The sequence below is a fragment of the Serinus canaria genome, chromosome 5 (assembly GCF_022539315.1).
Source record: "Serinus canaria isolate serCan28SL12 chromosome 5, serCan2020, whole genome shotgun sequence".
NCBI lineage: Eukaryota > Metazoa > Chordata > Aves > Passeriformes > Fringillidae > Serinus > Serinus canaria.
Window position 1 is genome coordinate 31,414,056 of NC_066319.1, and position 16,700 is coordinate 31,430,755.

The 16,700-nt window shown below is 37.1% G+C and overlaps 1 long non-coding RNA gene across 1 annotated transcript; it reads left to right on the forward strand.

Annotated features, from left to right (window-relative positions):
• Nucleotides 1-4,338: 4,338 nt before the first annotated feature.
• Nucleotides 4,339-7,950, forward strand: LOC108961320 (uncharacterized). Its single transcript, XR_001989550.3, has 4 exons — nt 4,339-4,417; nt 4,487-4,560; nt 6,554-6,690; nt 7,886-7,950. It is a non-coding gene; the product is annotated as an uncharacterized LOC108961320 (long non-coding RNA).
• The last annotated feature ends 8,750 nt before the right edge of the window (nt 7,951-16,700 follow it).

Below are 16,700 nucleotides of genomic sequence, written 5' to 3' on the forward strand. Positions count from 1 at the left end.
CTGTTGGACTTGTGCCTGCAGTGGGATCTCAGGGGGAATGCAGCTGCCCAAGGCTTCTAAGAAGCACCCAACGCTTTAGTCAGATTCGCCATAGCATGTCTGAAGTAGCAGTGCTGAAGCCTTTAGAAGTTTAACTCCAGGCCCAAACTTGATGTTCTTTCTCTTCTGACTTTTGATCTCTCCCTTTTAATCGGTGTGGGAAGGAGAGATGGTAAAGCAAGCAGTGCATGGGAAATTAAAATGAGAACAAAAGTCTGTCCAAATTATGCAACAAGGATCATTATGCTATAAAATTGCTCTTCAAATGTGGCTGTCATTGAGAGGTATTAAGATTTCAACAGTTATTTTCTTGATGAAGGCTTAATTTCTTGCATAAAAAGGTTTTTAAGCTTAAAGCAATGCCTACACAATTAATGTCCTTTGGTTTTTTGAATGTTTGAAGAGTGCTAAAGGATTTAAATGTTACAAGAGTATTGTTCATCACTACACATCAGTACTATCTAAGTACTGTCACAATAGCCTTAGAATTTTAACAAATTACAAATGTAATGCATTGCTAGGTAGAATGATCACTAGATCACTTTGTAATGGAATGTGTGTAGTTTTAGGAATCAGTGAAGGCTTGAGGGTTGTGCTGCTTTATCTAGGGCTAGAGCTGGGTTAGGCGAAACAAGCATTAACTAAGTTATTTCTGCCAGTTCAGAACAGAACTTTACTGAAAAACAGCAGAGAACAGAAGCTGCAGATTCCCTTTCTTTAATTCTGTTCTCTGTTTCTCTTATGCAATGGGATTTTCATGTGTGCACTGAGACAGAAATAAGCTGTTTAAATATTCCAACAGGGAGAGTATTTGAAGAAATGAAATTTGTACATAAAATTGTTAAGTTTCACAGACTGTACAGTGAGGTACATGTCACTGAAGGGCTCTTCTGTGCATGTCTTCCTTGGCTAGGAACAGTAATCTGGTGTTTGGTTTTGAGCTAATTCACCTTGAAGAGCATACACACAGTTTTCTTTCTTAGTTTTCCCCTTAGTCGTACTATACTCATCAGTTACACAATTATTCATTGTGGGGTTGTTATGATACCCCAGTGCCCATCTTTGGAGTTGCTTTCATCTAATTTCTTTATATAAATTCACTTGTTTTTCTTTCCTACAGTAGAAAAGATAATTGCATAGGAGAAGGAATTTTCACTGTTATTTTTTTACATCTTTTTTCCCCCTTCTCTTTCTTTTAATACATTTATATTACAAATGTGCCTGCTGGACTTAGCCTTTTAGTCTCCCTATGATAGGTGCTAAGTGAATCCAATAAGAAATAGGATCTATTAGGAAAAGCTTGGAATCCAAGCAAGCAAGCAAGACAGTGGGGGTATTATTAGGTGGAAGAGGCATAGGCCAATGATATAGCTTGTCTAGGATGATCAATTGCTAAACTAAATATCTAATCCAGATCTCCTGGAATTTAGGCCCATTAACCACATCCTGACCTCTTTTTTCCTAAAGCATCAGTAATTGTAACTGAGTAGAAGTGGTACTGTGTGACTTAGACATACATTACTCCCATAAGGCCTGATCCTGTTACCTTTATATTAAGTACAAAGACCTCTAATGGCTATGGAATCCAAATCAGCAAAGAGAGCATATCTTCAAATACGCTCACACAAACTATTCAGCCCACACACCACGTACATATTCAGGGGCAGGGGTCGGTTAGTAAATATAGAGTCAAACCAGATATCAACTTATACAGTGGCAACTGTTTAAGGGACCACGGTATAACTTCTTTACCACCCATTTTTGGATCTGACAAACTTTTAGAGAAAACCAGACACAAGCATGCAGTATTAGTGTGGCTGGCAGTAGCATGGTCACATTTATTACTCCCATTTTCATTACAGTTACTTTTACAAAAAGCACTGACATCTCACTGTCATAAGGGATGTATGTAAAGGTAGTTTTGAAACAAAAATCATGTTACTTACAGAGCCACAATTCTGAAAACCCTTACACATATAGATACCTTTCTATTACTTGTGGGTGGATCTTTATCTGTTTTACAGGCTTGGCGTGTTTTGAGTGCAGAGAAGCTCAGGCCAGCTTTCTGTGTGGGACTATGTGAACTGGATCTCTGCAGTGCAGGTATGTCTAGTGTGGTCACTTGTGTCCCAGGCTCGGGGCACAGGTTCTGTCACTCAGGGGCTCAGGGCTCTGCAGCCTCCTGTGCTGACACACATGGCTTCATTCTGTGAGCCTGCAGGCTTTGGAAACTGTCTGCACTTCCCAGCTAAGTGCTGTTCAGTAGTTAATCTTTTCTTTATTATGTCTCATCATATATTCTTCTAGCTTTATTACCTAAATATTACATTATGTTTATTTTAACTGTGTCATCTCTCTCTTCACCTTAGGTAAATTGTAACCAAAAGTTTTAATGAAACATAGTCAGCAATCCCGAAAACAAACTTGAAATTTCATGTATGAAACAAACTTGAAATTTCATGTATGAAAACTGTTTCTTTTAAAATATTAGACTTGTTTGCTCATCTATTACTTTCAATTATTTCAGAAAACTGAAAAAGACTAAATATATGAAGAATGCGAAGGCAACAACTCAGAAGAAAAAAGAACAGAAAAGCTTAATGAGATAGCTAATGAAACATGCAAATAGGACCTACTGGTGTATACTTAAATTTCTTTCATTCTTTGTGATCTCTGGAATTTTGCACTGTTTTTATCATGACATTTCCAAATATTTCAAAATTTCAAATTGCTATGCTGGACTTTTTCCACTCTTTATTAGGAAAAGCAGTTCTAATTATATATATATAGGTATTTTTATACATGCTATTTTAAATTTTTTATTTTATTTTTAGCTACTTACTTTCTCTCTAAAAATATACATTAGATCAGCACTCATCTAGGAAATATGGAAACTCTTCTTTTTTTTTTTTTTTTGTCTCATAACTACTGATCAGTATAGATTCTTACTGCATTGAAAACAATTACCTGCCTTCCACTTGAAGGCATTCATGCTGATGTCAAGATGTGTCAAGATCTTTTGCTGTGCCACCTCCAGTGAAAGGCTGTCAAGGTGAAAACACTACGTGTCATCCTAGCTTCCCACGCTACATCCAATTTTAATTTACTCTTAAGTTGCCACAGTATCTTGCTAGTCCTGTATTATATCAAGTAAATGAATATAATCCATATTTCCTTCAAAAATAAATAAGAAATAATAAAAAAGGAATACAACAAAATAATGAAATATTGCACTTTTTGTATTGTGGTATTTGTTTTTGGCAGAAGGAGGTAGAGAAAAGGACAGTGAGACATTTCCAACAGAAAAAGGCTATGAATTACAAATGCTCTTGGAAAAAAATTTTGTCAGGAATGGAAGACTGGCATCCACCATCTCCAGTGTCACAGCTGTAGGACTGCTATAGGAATGTTTCTTTTACCAGTCAGATACTTATTTAAATAACCTAAATTGTGTAATCCTTAGTGAAGCAAAACTTCCCCTGTTCACGTTCATGGTTTAGCTGCAGTTGGCAACAAAGCACCACACAGCCACTCGCTCATTTCCCCTTCTCCCCACTGATTGGATGGGGAGGAGAATCGGGAAAGAAAAGGGAATAGAACTCAGGGGTTGATATAAGAACAGTTTATTAATTGAAACAAAGGAATAATAATAATAATAATAATAATAATAATAATAATAATAATAATAATAATAATAGTAAATTACAATAAATGAAAGGGAGAGAGGGAGATAAAACACAAGAAAGACAAGTGCTGACAATACAATCTCTCACCACACGTTGACCAATGTCCAGCCCATTCCTGACTCACAACTGGCCCCCTTCCAGGTAACTCCCTCCAGTTTATGTATTGGGCATAGCTTTGTACATTATAGACTATCTCTTTGGGCAGCTCTCCCACCTATGCTTCCTCACAGCTTTCATGTGCCTCCTCACTGGCAGAGGATGAGACACTGAAAAGTCCAGAATCACAGAATATGCTGAGTTGGAAGGGACCCACAAGGATCATCATCAAGTCCAACTGCTGATGGTGCTGCACAGCACCATCCCCAGGAGCCACTCCATGTGCCTGAGAGCATTGTTCAAAAATTTCTTGAGCTCTGTCAGGCTCAGTGCTGTGACCACTTCCCTGGGAAGCCTATTCCAGTGACCAGCCACCCTGTGGGGAAAGGTTTCCCTAATATCCAACATAAACTTCCTCTGACACCACTTCAGGCCATTCCCTTGGGTCCTGTCACTGTCACCACAGAGACAAGATCAGTGCCTGCCCTTCCTCTTCCTCTCATGAGGAAGTTGTAAACTGCAGTGAGGTCCCCTCTCAGGGATCCTCTCCAGGCTGAACAAGCCAAGTGACGTGAGCCCTATGGCTGTCCTTTAAGGTACTGCACTGTCTTTGTTGATCTCCCCTGGATTCTCTCTAATAGCTTAATGTCTTTCTTATATTGCAGTGACCAAATCTGCAGATAGGACTCAAGGTGAGGCCACACCAGTGCAGAGCAGAATGGGAAGTCCTTGGCTTAGGGTAAGTATGACTTAGCAACAACCAAAATAACAATGTTTTATTCACATTATTCTCCTACTGAATCCAAAACACAGCTCTGCATCAGCTACTGAGAAGAAAATGAGCTTTGCCCCAGCTGAAACCAAGGCAAGAGAAAGCAAATAGTTAGCATATTACTGCATAAGCGTATTATTTCTTCTCTTTGGTTTCAATCATTCATAAATATGCAAACACTCAAGACAGAATTAAAACACAGAGATTGAAAAACACTCAAAAATGTTGGAATGTGAAGAAATTATCATTAGGAGTTTCTACATTCATTTATTTATAGCTTTATGAGACATTTTCATGTAGTGAAATGACTTAACTACGTCCATCGACTGCACAAAAATATCGGTTTAAAAAACCTGCAAAGATCAGACAATTCCTATGCTGATTATCTTAGCTGCAGAAAAACCACCACCCCTGAAGCTGACTTCCTGCTTGAGAAACCGTACGCTAACTGCACAACAAAAGGCAGTCTGGAGAGGTCCTTGGCTTTCAGCAGTTAGTGCAGTACAGCGTATCTGATGCCGAACAACTTGTAAATGTTTAGCATCTTCTTTGTTGAAGACAGTCTGGTTGATGCATGCTGCTAATACTGCTGGGTGAGGTGACAGAGCATGAAGGAAAACAAGCTGCATCCTTTCCTGTCAAACTGTTCAGTTGCAGCTGCTCCAAAGAGTAGGCATTTGGGGAAAGAGTAGGCAGCTGCTTTTTCTGGTTTTTTAGTCAGCTGTCATCTTTACCAAGTCACTTTTCACCTGCTGGTTTTTTGAAAAAAATAAAATCCTTCCCACTCTCTTCAAGTCAGTTACTGAGATTCAAACCCATGATGCCAGGCTAATGTCTGTTACATGACTGACTATGAAAAGAACGACATGAAGAAACCAACAAGTAACTTGTGGTCCTTAACAAATTGGTTTTGTGTGGTTTGGGTTTTTCTTAAACTAAAATAGATTAATTGGTTTTTTACTTCATTTTCCATTGATGGTGACTCCTAGTTTTCTACTCATTTCTCCAAGATATATTTTCAGTGTATTTAATGTCCAATTTAAGCTCAAATCTTCCCATAATTAAAATTAATTAATTAAAATATTTTAGACTTTAAAACCTTAAAAGTACATGCTCAGAAAACTACTCTATTATGTGAGTTTCTGAAAGTGTGTAGGCAATACTGTGTTCAGTGCTTCTAGACCTGTGGGACACATGATAGAATGTCCTTAAGCCCAGACCTTTTAACTGTCCACACAAAAGGACTCCAAATCCAATCCCCAGGAATTTTGCATCATGCCAGGGCTGTAAGGCAGTCGTGTTGCCAAGTTGCCTCCCTCTCCTCCTCACGATGTGCTTGAAACCTGTCTGTGTGTGAAGGGCTTGAGCACAGGAAGCCAAGTAGAGTTATCTCTGTGGCTTGCTGGTCCTGGCTTTCCACCCATTTGCACTTCGTGCACCTCTGAACTACAGTCCCATGCTGGAGGGACATGGCTTCTGCATGGGACAGGGTAGCTCTGTTGGCTTTACATGGCCGGCTGAGGGATGAGGTAGAAGGACAAGGTGCACACAGGAGAGAAGAACAGGAGTTACAGGGCTTCAGGTGCCGGAAGAGATCCGCCCTGGCTGCTGTCACAGAGTTATGTAATCACAGAATGGCTGAGGCTGGAAGGGACAACTGGAATCATCTACTCCAACCTCCCTGCAGGGTTCCTTATTCAGGGTTGTTCCTGTCCTTCAGGACTGTATCCAGGTAGGTGTTGAATATCTCCAGTGAGGGAGACCACAACTCTCCTGGCAATCTGTTCCAGTGCACAGTCACCTGCACAGTAAAGAAGTAATTCCTCATGTTCAGGTGGAACTTCCTGTGCCTCTTGTCCTATCACTTGGCAGCATCCAGAAGAGCCTGGCTCCATCCCCTTGGCGTTCACCCTTCAGATACTTGTATATATTGATAACATACCCTCTCATTCTTCTCCAGGATAAACAGGCCCAGCTCCCTCAGTCTTTCCTGATAAGTGACCTGTTCCAGTCCCCTCATCATCTTTGTTGCCCTTCACTGGACCAGCTCCAGGAACTCCCTGTCTCTCTTGTCCTGAGGAGCCCACTGCACTACAGGTGAGGCCTCACCAGGGCTGAGCAGAGGGGCAGCATCACTTCCCTCAATCTTCTGGCCATGCTCTTCCTGCAGCCCAGGATCCCATTGGCCTTCTTGGCCTCAGGGACACAGTGCTTGCAGGCACAGGTACCAGCACAGTCAGACTGTTACAGTTTAACTTCTGCTACTGAGACCTGTGCCCTTAAGTTAAATGGATTCCATAAACTTGGCTGGAATAGTATATATTTAAAAGAAGGGCCATAATATTTTAGGAGCTGTTTGAATTTAAATGCCATTTTGGCTGATAATTTAAAATATGCGGGACATGGTGCATAGCAATAGTCAGAACAAAGAATAACTGGTGTAGCCAGTAACAAGCACCTCAGAGACCTGGATTTTCCAATCAAGTGCAGGTACACAGTGACTGCTACTTTTAAAAACAAAGTCCAGTTGTAGATTTAAGGTTTTAAATGCTCTGATTTCACTCATTTAAAGATTATTAAAACTCCTATCTGTGGATGTGAAAACATTTATTATCTATTATTATCATGACCCCCTCTATTTCCTTATCTTTGTTAATTATGAACCTAATTAATTTGTAAATCATCAGTAACACCATTAAAATCCTTCTGCCTTTGTAGCATCCTATTAAAACCAGCTTGCAACTTGAATAACTGCTTGTCTCTATTTTTAGTTAACTACCACTGAAAATGTAAGACTGAGAAGGTTTTCTTTGTTTTGCTGTGTATTACTTGCTGAAATATCAGATATATCAGGACTTGTCAGATACACTTTAGTCAAGTGGGTCCTTCTGGTTATGCTGTACTTTATACAAGGAGGAGAAACAAGCATTGATATTACATGAGGTAAAACCACATAGATAAAAATAAAAGACAGGGAAGTGATTTTATTTCTAGCTTGTTTTTCAGATTATCTAGATAATAACTCAATTGATTTCCTTAAAAAACAATTAATTTCCTCAAATACAGGTGTTTGTACTGAACTTGCCTATGTGCCTCTTCAGTAGAATTAAATGCCAAAGTTCTTGACAGATGTTATAAAATATCACAACTGTCAGGAAAACAAATTTTACTCATCATCAGGAATGTAGTTCACATCTCTGTCTAATTGTGCTATGTGATGCACAGGGGTTGTTTCTCTGCATGGAAATTTATTATTCTTCTTTCTTGTTCCCTAATGGAAATGGGCTCCTAGGTTCAGAGCTTGGAAAGGAATGAAATTTCCACCCTGTGACATTTTTCTGAAACCACTCTCTGTTTGTGAGTATCTCCTTCTGTGCTGGTAATGGAATCCCTCACAGAACTAGTCTATACTAATGGTTTTACTTGCTCCCAGCACCGCTTATGACTAAGTGCAAAACCCTCTCTTCTACCTCACCACCAACCCCATCCCCCCCATGAACCACAAGTCTAACAAGAGAACCAAATATTTCTCTTCTAAGGTCTTCTTCATAGTGGAACTAATTATATACAAAGACATGAACACTTCCTTTGAGGGGAAACATAAAGTCATCAGGTCCGTCTGTGTGCTCAAAACTGCTGCACAAGTATGTGTACCTAAGCTAGCTGTGAGTTCCTCACAGTATTTTTACAACCTGAGGGCTGGAAGGGCAGCAGATGATGAACTCATAAAAATCTGTGTACATATTCTATTACTTTATAATGTCCCATATTGTACAATGCCACCCAGTGTTGTCAAAGAGCCCACACTCAGAAATGTTGTCATTTCAGGCATTATTTGAGAAGTTTACAATATAAGAGTTCTTGTTCTGCAAACTCTTAACCAAGATAAAAATTTACCTGTTTTTTGAGTTGGAAGTGAATCAATTTGTGTCAACACAGTGCAATTCCTCTTCTAGCCAAGGGATTCCTCTGCTCTGTGTGTGTCACTCCTGTGCAAGAGATTGGGAAGTTTTCAATTAGCCAGGTTCTGAAAACATAGCACTGGCATATTGTTCCAGGGAGATGAACCATAAACTTGACATAAGACAATATAGACAGAAATTTCTCTTGAAATATAAATGAAAAATGTTCAGAATTCACACAGTCCCCCCCCACCGCAAAAAAAAAAAAAAAAAAAAAAAAAAAAAAAAAAAAAAGAAAAAGAAAAAGAAAAACAAACCAACCCAAACCTCTTTTCAGAGAGAAAAAAGTATCCAGCAAAAAGCACCAAGTGACTCCGAGTCCTGGATGGAGTTCAACTCATTCCTAACTGATAGTCTTCTGATCTTGTGGCTACAGGTACTGACATACCTTTCTCTCTGGTTTCTAGTGTTTGCTTCCAAGTCAAACAAGATTTTGCTGGGTTTGCTCAATGTGGCATGTCCAACACACTCGTGGCTTCTGGTTCCCATTTGTTTGTCCAAATTTGTTCCATGCTTTCTCATCAAGGTGAAGGTGAGATGAAGACCTGATCTATGAAAAGGACATGATACTCATTCTATTCAGTGACTTGGACAAGTCTCGTGAAGAACAAAGCAGTCCTTCATCTCACCAGTCACGTCACCTGGACAAAAAACATGCAAATTTTTAAAAAACAAATGAGATTCTTTCCTTTGTGCAGGCCAGGTACTTGTAAAATATCAATTCTAATCAATCCAATGAGGTACATATGTTCTCCAGTATGACCTACATTTTAGTTATTTTTGTAAATAACTTGTTTCCTTCAGTAAAATATGAGTTGTTGGTCCCCTGGCAAATATTCTGAGCAGACTTAAAACAGCAATTCAAAACAAAAATCGGAACTGAGAAAAATAAACTAGAAACTTACTCTTTATGTTTGTATTTCTGCATGCTTTGGCATATTTTGTTAGTATTTGTTTACAGATTCAAATAATTTCAAATGTTCACAATGAAAATGGTACAAAATTAAAATGTGGTAGTGTCTGGAAATACCTTCAAAATACTTCCTCAATTTTAAAAACATTTTTTTCTAGTTAATTGATATTATATCTATTAACATTTGAATTAATAATGTCCGGATTGACAATCATACTAACTCTGGATTACACACTTCCCAAGTTTCCTATTTGAATTTATTTCTCAATGACTAAAACAATTGATTATAGATATACATTAGCCTACTTATAACACATTAAGCTGATGGTACAGGAGATTAGGAACTAGCCCAAAACCAAAGAAACTCTGGTATGCTATATATAAAGTATATGCCTGATTTGACGTTTCTGGTATCTGAATTTTCCAAAGAGCCTACAGGAAGCAAGAGCCTAATGGGCCCTTTAATTTTTCATGTTTTGTGTTTTGCATCACCCTTTCTATGCTGAAATGCTGGATGACTGGATGAAGTTGTGCTCCTGATCACTTACTAGAGAAGGCATTTTGAAACGGAAGGATGTGCATCACTAAATGAATCCAGACTTCAGACAGCAATTTGTAACAATTTGGATTCAGGTTCAGAATGATGCTGTGCATTTCAGGCCCCTTTAAACTTTCAATATCTAAAAATTAACTAGATGGTATGTTGTCAGGGAAGCTATTTTTAGCATCAAGGAGAAATACAAGGATATCTATTTAAAGACTTAACAAAGTTAAATAGAGAAAAACACTGTTTAACAACAGCCTTAAAAAATCCTCAATCTCAGTGGTAAATGGTCCAAGTTATTAAATGTAAAAATAACTCATTAAAGAGATACAACTAAGTGCCATTCTTTTTTCCATCCCATGTTTCCATTTAACTAAAATGTCCTATTCTTTTCAAAGCCACACAGAGTTTCTGGTGGTTTTATTGAAATGTATTAAATGTATTGATCCACTGAATTATTTTTGTCTATATATATTTTTTCAGCCAACAATAACCAGACATTAACTATATTTGTAATATGTGAATAATAAAAGTTATTTTCCATTGACAATAGTATTTAGAGAGGTTTTCCTTTGGTAAACCTTTTAAAAATAGCTTTAACTGAGGACAAGACTCCCCCTAAGCAAGTTTTACCCATTTTTGAGAGTTCTATTACTTTCAAATTATTCTTCTCTATATAGAAGTATCTGATTATTTTCCAAATGCTACTGTCTTCTTTTTAAAAGCTCTTTCTCTAATGATCTTTGATGTTTCTTTACAGAACTTCTTGCTCTTTTTCTCTCTTTTCATTTGAGTTCCAACACATACTCAGGCTGTAAAAGGAACATCCATTTAAGATCTCCTCAGAGCCTGAGGATATGTATTTTTCTTTGGGTCAATGCGGAGTGACAAAGATTCTTCTTTAATCAAGAATTAAAAATTTCAGAAACACTGCTACTAACATCTAAAACTTTATGTATTTACCTGTAGTAATCTCTGAAAATTGGTATTTCTATAGTGGAAATTGTCTCTTGAATACTAATTAAATATTGAATGCAGGGCAACTTGGGCTCTCACTAAAAGGGCTTTTTTTTCTGTTACATACATATACATTCAATTTTCCTCTTGAGGGTAAAAGTAGGTATAAATAGGAGAATACATAACCTAGTCTGTTCTCCTCTCAGTTTTTAAAACCTGGTAAGAAAATAATATTTAGTTCTGTGCATTATCTCATGCACTCAGCAAAAGATGTATCTGATTGGTTATGGTCCACAGCCCTGGTCTTTCATCTGAATGCTTGTGTATACAGAGGTGTGGTAATCAGAATACAAATAAAACTTATAATTCTAGCCAGGTGATCAGTCATCAGTAGGCTAGAATTTAAGGCTAGTTTTTAAACTGAATTTTAGAATTATAAGTTTTATTTGTATTCTTAGGTGGCTAAGTTTAAAGTAATCAGTGAATCATGGAGATTACAAGGTACAGAGCTAAATTCTTAAAAGACAGCAAATAAATTACTACTCTGAGAAGACAGTGAGAGCATGGAAGAGAAAGAAGCAAAACCAAAGCAGTATTTCTAATAGGATAAATTTTGCATTAGGTGAGCAAATCTTGGCAGCTTTTTCAATAACATGTGGTTTTGTCTTCTTTACACAGAAATGTACTCTTTTCTCTCCCTCAACTAATTTGTTCCATGAGTTAAATATAACTCTCAATTGTAGAATTTTTTTTAAAGATAGCTAGTCGGATTTGTTGGTTGTTAAATGCCATACAAACATGAAGGTAGAGTCTATCTATTGAAGAAATGTAAATTTTTACTTGCTTTTCACACCTAAAAGAAGCATGTAAAAAAGATGTGCTTTTACTCTAATTAGCTCATTAAAATGGCCAATTTTTACCTTCTCTTCGAAAGAAATAGTATCAAAAAAATGATCCTTTGTTTAAAGCATATGGTAGGTGAGTTTGCTAGAGTAATGTAACATGAAATGCATGGACATATGAATTCTAGCTCAAATCAAAGGCTTCAATGAACATCTGAAAGAAAACTTCTCAAATGCACATGTGAGAAAAGTTCAGGTTTGACAGAATTCTGACTAAACAGAAACTACTTGAGAATGACTGAGAAAGAAAGTTGAAAAAGAAACTGGTATTTGGTAAAGAGGTTAATGCTCCCATTTTGTCAGATTTTAAAAAATCACAACCTGACAGGCACAAGGATTTCTCAGAAGCCCATTTTGAAGGCACCAACCAGGTCACAGTTTTTAGAAGCGTTCATACAAGCAGTGTCAAAATCAAAGCAGAGCATTGGACAGAGTAAAACCACAGCTTAAAACCAATATTCCTGCCTTTTTTTTTTTAATAGGATGATAAGTGCAATGCATATAGGGTTAGGGATTTTGTAAGTGTTCTAATCCTTATGATTTTTCCATACTAAGAAATTATTTTTTGTCTTGTTTTTAACTAGCAAACTGCGAATACTTGGGCTGAAATTCTTCATGCTACTGTTTGCTATTAGCTGGGTGTTTCTGTACATTTCAGCTACCAAGATAGAACCACCTTTGAGAGTAAAATCGAGCAAAAATACATCATGTGGTCTATATTATAGACCTGTGTAGATCGAAAAGATTAAATAATAGGATCAATTTATAATCAATCTTATCAGATATTGTTAAATTTTCCAAGGTGATGGTGTGGATTTTCTTGCTTTTATTAAAACTTGTTTTGTCTGGTGATTATATAACGATTACAGGCACTTTTACCAAACTGCACTTCACAGATAAACTCATTTGTCTCCCCAAGCAGTGGTCAGACATCTAGTGTCCAACACAGACATGCTTTGAGAGTCATTGCTCTGTGAGGAATTATTCAAGCTGATAAGTGCTGGACTCAGGTGGTAGTGCATGACTCCCCTTCTGGGTTAAGCCAGAGCATCAAAGTGAGTTGTTCTGTGATCTGGAGGGCTTGAATGATTTATGTTAAAAAGAAAGAAAACATGCACAAACAAGGCATATCAGTTGTCTGATGTTGTTCCACAGTCAGGTATGAGGCAGGGGACGTGGAACACAGCACTGCAGTAATGGCTGTCCAGGCATGGCAAAGACTGCAGTGCCTTAGGCTGGCATTACCACTGAAACCCTGTGGAGTGGAAATAGAGCCTGTGGGGGCTCATCCTCTCACGAGGCTCAGGCAGACAATTACAGTGACTGATCAGAGCAGCAATCAAATTACACTAATTCAACCTTGTTAAGTCTTTTGCACAGCTTGTATCTCAGCATCATTTCAGTTTCAACCCTTAGCAGTCACCTTGAGACAAAGCATTGCTTTAAAAAAATCTCTTTTTGATAGGGACAAATTGGGTGAAAAGAAATACGGTCTTTAGCTACAGCTTGAACTAGTGTTATAGAACACGTTGGAGGATTTTATATTAAATTGTCTCTTCAATACAGTTCTGCAATCTAAGTATCATTAAAGACACAGAAAAAATAAGGTACCTATGATCTAACTTTTAGCAGAGCTGAGTTTCCTTAGCAGAAGTTAGTGATAAGTATGATTTTAATATAAATTTCTAAATATTTAGAAAACAATATTATAGATATCTTACATGGGACATGCAACATGATTTAACTCTCTGCATTTTATTCTTACAATTTGGTTATTTGGTTTCTTTATCAGAACATGAACAAGTTTTCTTTCAATTTTTACTAAATTTAGTTAATAATATCAGACTTTGTAAAATGGAAGCTAATTCCTGTATTCAGTGCAGACTGCAATAAACTGTAAATAAGTCACTAAGCAGTGTACTGCAGGAAATGGGAAATTCCTTATAGGATCATACAACTATCAGACCTAATTTATGCTATAGGTTGCTAAATCTAAGATGCAATTGCAGACTACCACATAATCGAATTATTTTCCTAAATGTTCCAAATTGATCTTAAGGATTACTGAATTGCTTGCCCACAGTAGGAAAAGCTATAACCCATTCATCTCCAGATTCTACTGACCATTTTGCCAGAATTTTCTAATGCTTAGTCTGCATCATGGAAATTTTTTGTTTGCTTGTGCTTGCTAATGTTGTTTTTTTTGATTTTTTTTTTTTTTTTAGAATGAAATGTCATATATTCAGCTAAATGAACAAGGGTTTTATGACAGGTTGGACTAGAGCACAGAAATGGCACACTTCCTTCCATAACATTTGTTTCACTCTGAAATCATCTTTCTGGAGCTTGGATGCCTAGAGCTATTGCAGATGAGATAGCTCCTGCTCCTGCCCATCAAATAACACAACTGCTTTCCAACACTGCTGCAGCCATTGTCACCTGGTACACTTCTCTCCTACATCCATATCACACCAGTGACTCATGAATCATTCTGTGATCAACCTCTGTGTCCCACCACAGCTGTTTCCCACCAGTAATCTCACAAATTAACAGAAACTCTCAGTCTTAGTCCTGAAGAATACTCATACTTGATACTAATGAATTTTGTCCCTGGTGTATGGTTCCAGTTCTTACAGTCATGCAGGTCTTCCTGGGCATTGCAGCCACCTTCTGTGTTAGTGAGAGACATGTTTTGCTGTCAGCAAACTCCCTTATCACACTCCTGTGTCTCCCAACTAAGCTGTTGAATGAAATGGCCAAACAAGTGTTGTTTGAAGACTGAGCCTCCAAGAGCTGCAGTAATAACACCACAGAACATCACTTTCCCTTTCAATGCCACTTTTCCTCCTCACAATATTGGCCTCTCAATAATTAGCAAGCACTGATTATCATGTGCACTGAAGGTACATCAGGCAGGAGTCCTGCAGGAATAATATATTCTTATTTACTGTCTATTGATGCATGTTTACCTACAGACCAAAATAAGCATTTATATAATTCTGGGGGGGGGGGTTTAATCGATTTAAAAAAAAAATTTACTGTACTAACATGAATTTAATCTGAAAATGCTAAGAGGCAGAAAAATGAAAATTCTTTTTTTGCTTTTCTTTGGGCAAAATATTTTGTTTCATAAATAATGAAATATTTCTTGAAGTTTCATTTTGAAAAATCAAGCCTGGACTACATTTTTTTAAAAATTGAAAAGATCAAATGTTTCCAATGCTACATGAATAAATGAATAAAATCACAATTAAGTATTTTTTGTGAATCCATACTAAGAAAAATGGCTAGAAGAAAAAAAGTATTTTGGATTGACGTAGAAGGAATATGCTTTCTGATTTTTTTTGATTTTGCAACAGAACCAAAAAAGGTAAATAATTTAATCAACCTCTGGTTTTACAGAATGCATGAGCTCTGGTGTTCTCATATCCTAACCCCATAACTTTGCAGGTTCTGTGTTCTTTTCCCACAGGTTATTCGGGATACAAATTAAAATTGAATACAAGTGTGGCAGAGATAGCTCTGGTCCCAAAGCTCAGATGTTGTCATGAGCACAAATTCTGGGGAAAGTTGGACTAATGGAGGAGTGACAGCACCAGGAAATCTCCCCACTCTCTGCCAGGAAGCAGTTAATGCAGGGACAAACTCAGTGCCATGTGCATAAACAAGCCTGTACTTCTATGATGAAGACATAGAAGCATGTATCAAAATCCTTATGCATATTTGAGGTGATTTCTTTGACTTGTCCTCAGAAAATCTAGGAGGAACTTGAAGCAAAGATAAAAAAACAGTTAGAGACAAGTAATAATGTTGACAGGCATAGACAGTGGGGGAAAAAACAAGTCAAGTTTCTTGAGTGAAAAATCACCCAAGAAACTACTCTTTCACATGCATAAGGCAGAAATAAAAAGTTGTTTACTGAAATGGAAAAAAAAGTCATATGTGTCTTTTAGACATCATGAGCAACACAACTAAATATTTATTTAGAGGCATAAAATGTCATGCTGTTTTGCCTAATGACAAGTACTTCTTAAATAAAAAAATCTACAAATTTCATCATTATATACTTAAAAAAATCCATTTCTAAGAGGTACTTTATATGTCAGAGTGATCACATGTAGCCTAGCAACCAGGATGTTATTGAAATTCTACATGCAAGTGCATGAATCATTTTTGGATATGATGTAAGTGTAATGATGAATGTTTAACAAATGGCAGAATCAGTAAGATATAAGCTAGATTTTATAAAAGTGCAAAGCTCAGTTATTTAATTTTTTTATAAATTTGCTGATAAGAAAGAATAAATATCTGTGGGGTTTTTTTCCCCCATAAGAATGTTAAATAATATTTTCTTTGTTTTCAGGTTATTTCCCATATTTATCATCTGAAAGTTTTTAAACATCAATTTCACTTATCTCAGGTGTAAGGATTTGTTCTAAAAACATACATCATATCTCTCTTATCCAAGAGCCAAAGAAGAGTCTTCTCTGCTTCATGTACAGATTTGTGGGTACAAGTGTCATGCATCTAACTAACAGAAAACATCTCTCTAGGATATTTTAGAAACCTTTCCTTATACCAGTTTCCCGATCCTTCAGCTCTTTGGTGAGGCATTATCCATTTTCTAAGAACAGACTGTTCTGTAGTTAGTGCACAAAACTTGCACAATGTGCTGCCTCAAAGATCACATGACACTTGAAAAATAAATGGAAATAGAATAATACCCAAAGCGATTTTTTTTTTTTTTTCATTTAGGGGATCTGAAGAAGTCCTGTTTCATGGTAGTACTGCTGCATTCATCACAAGCTTGGACTCCAGCTCTTTTGATT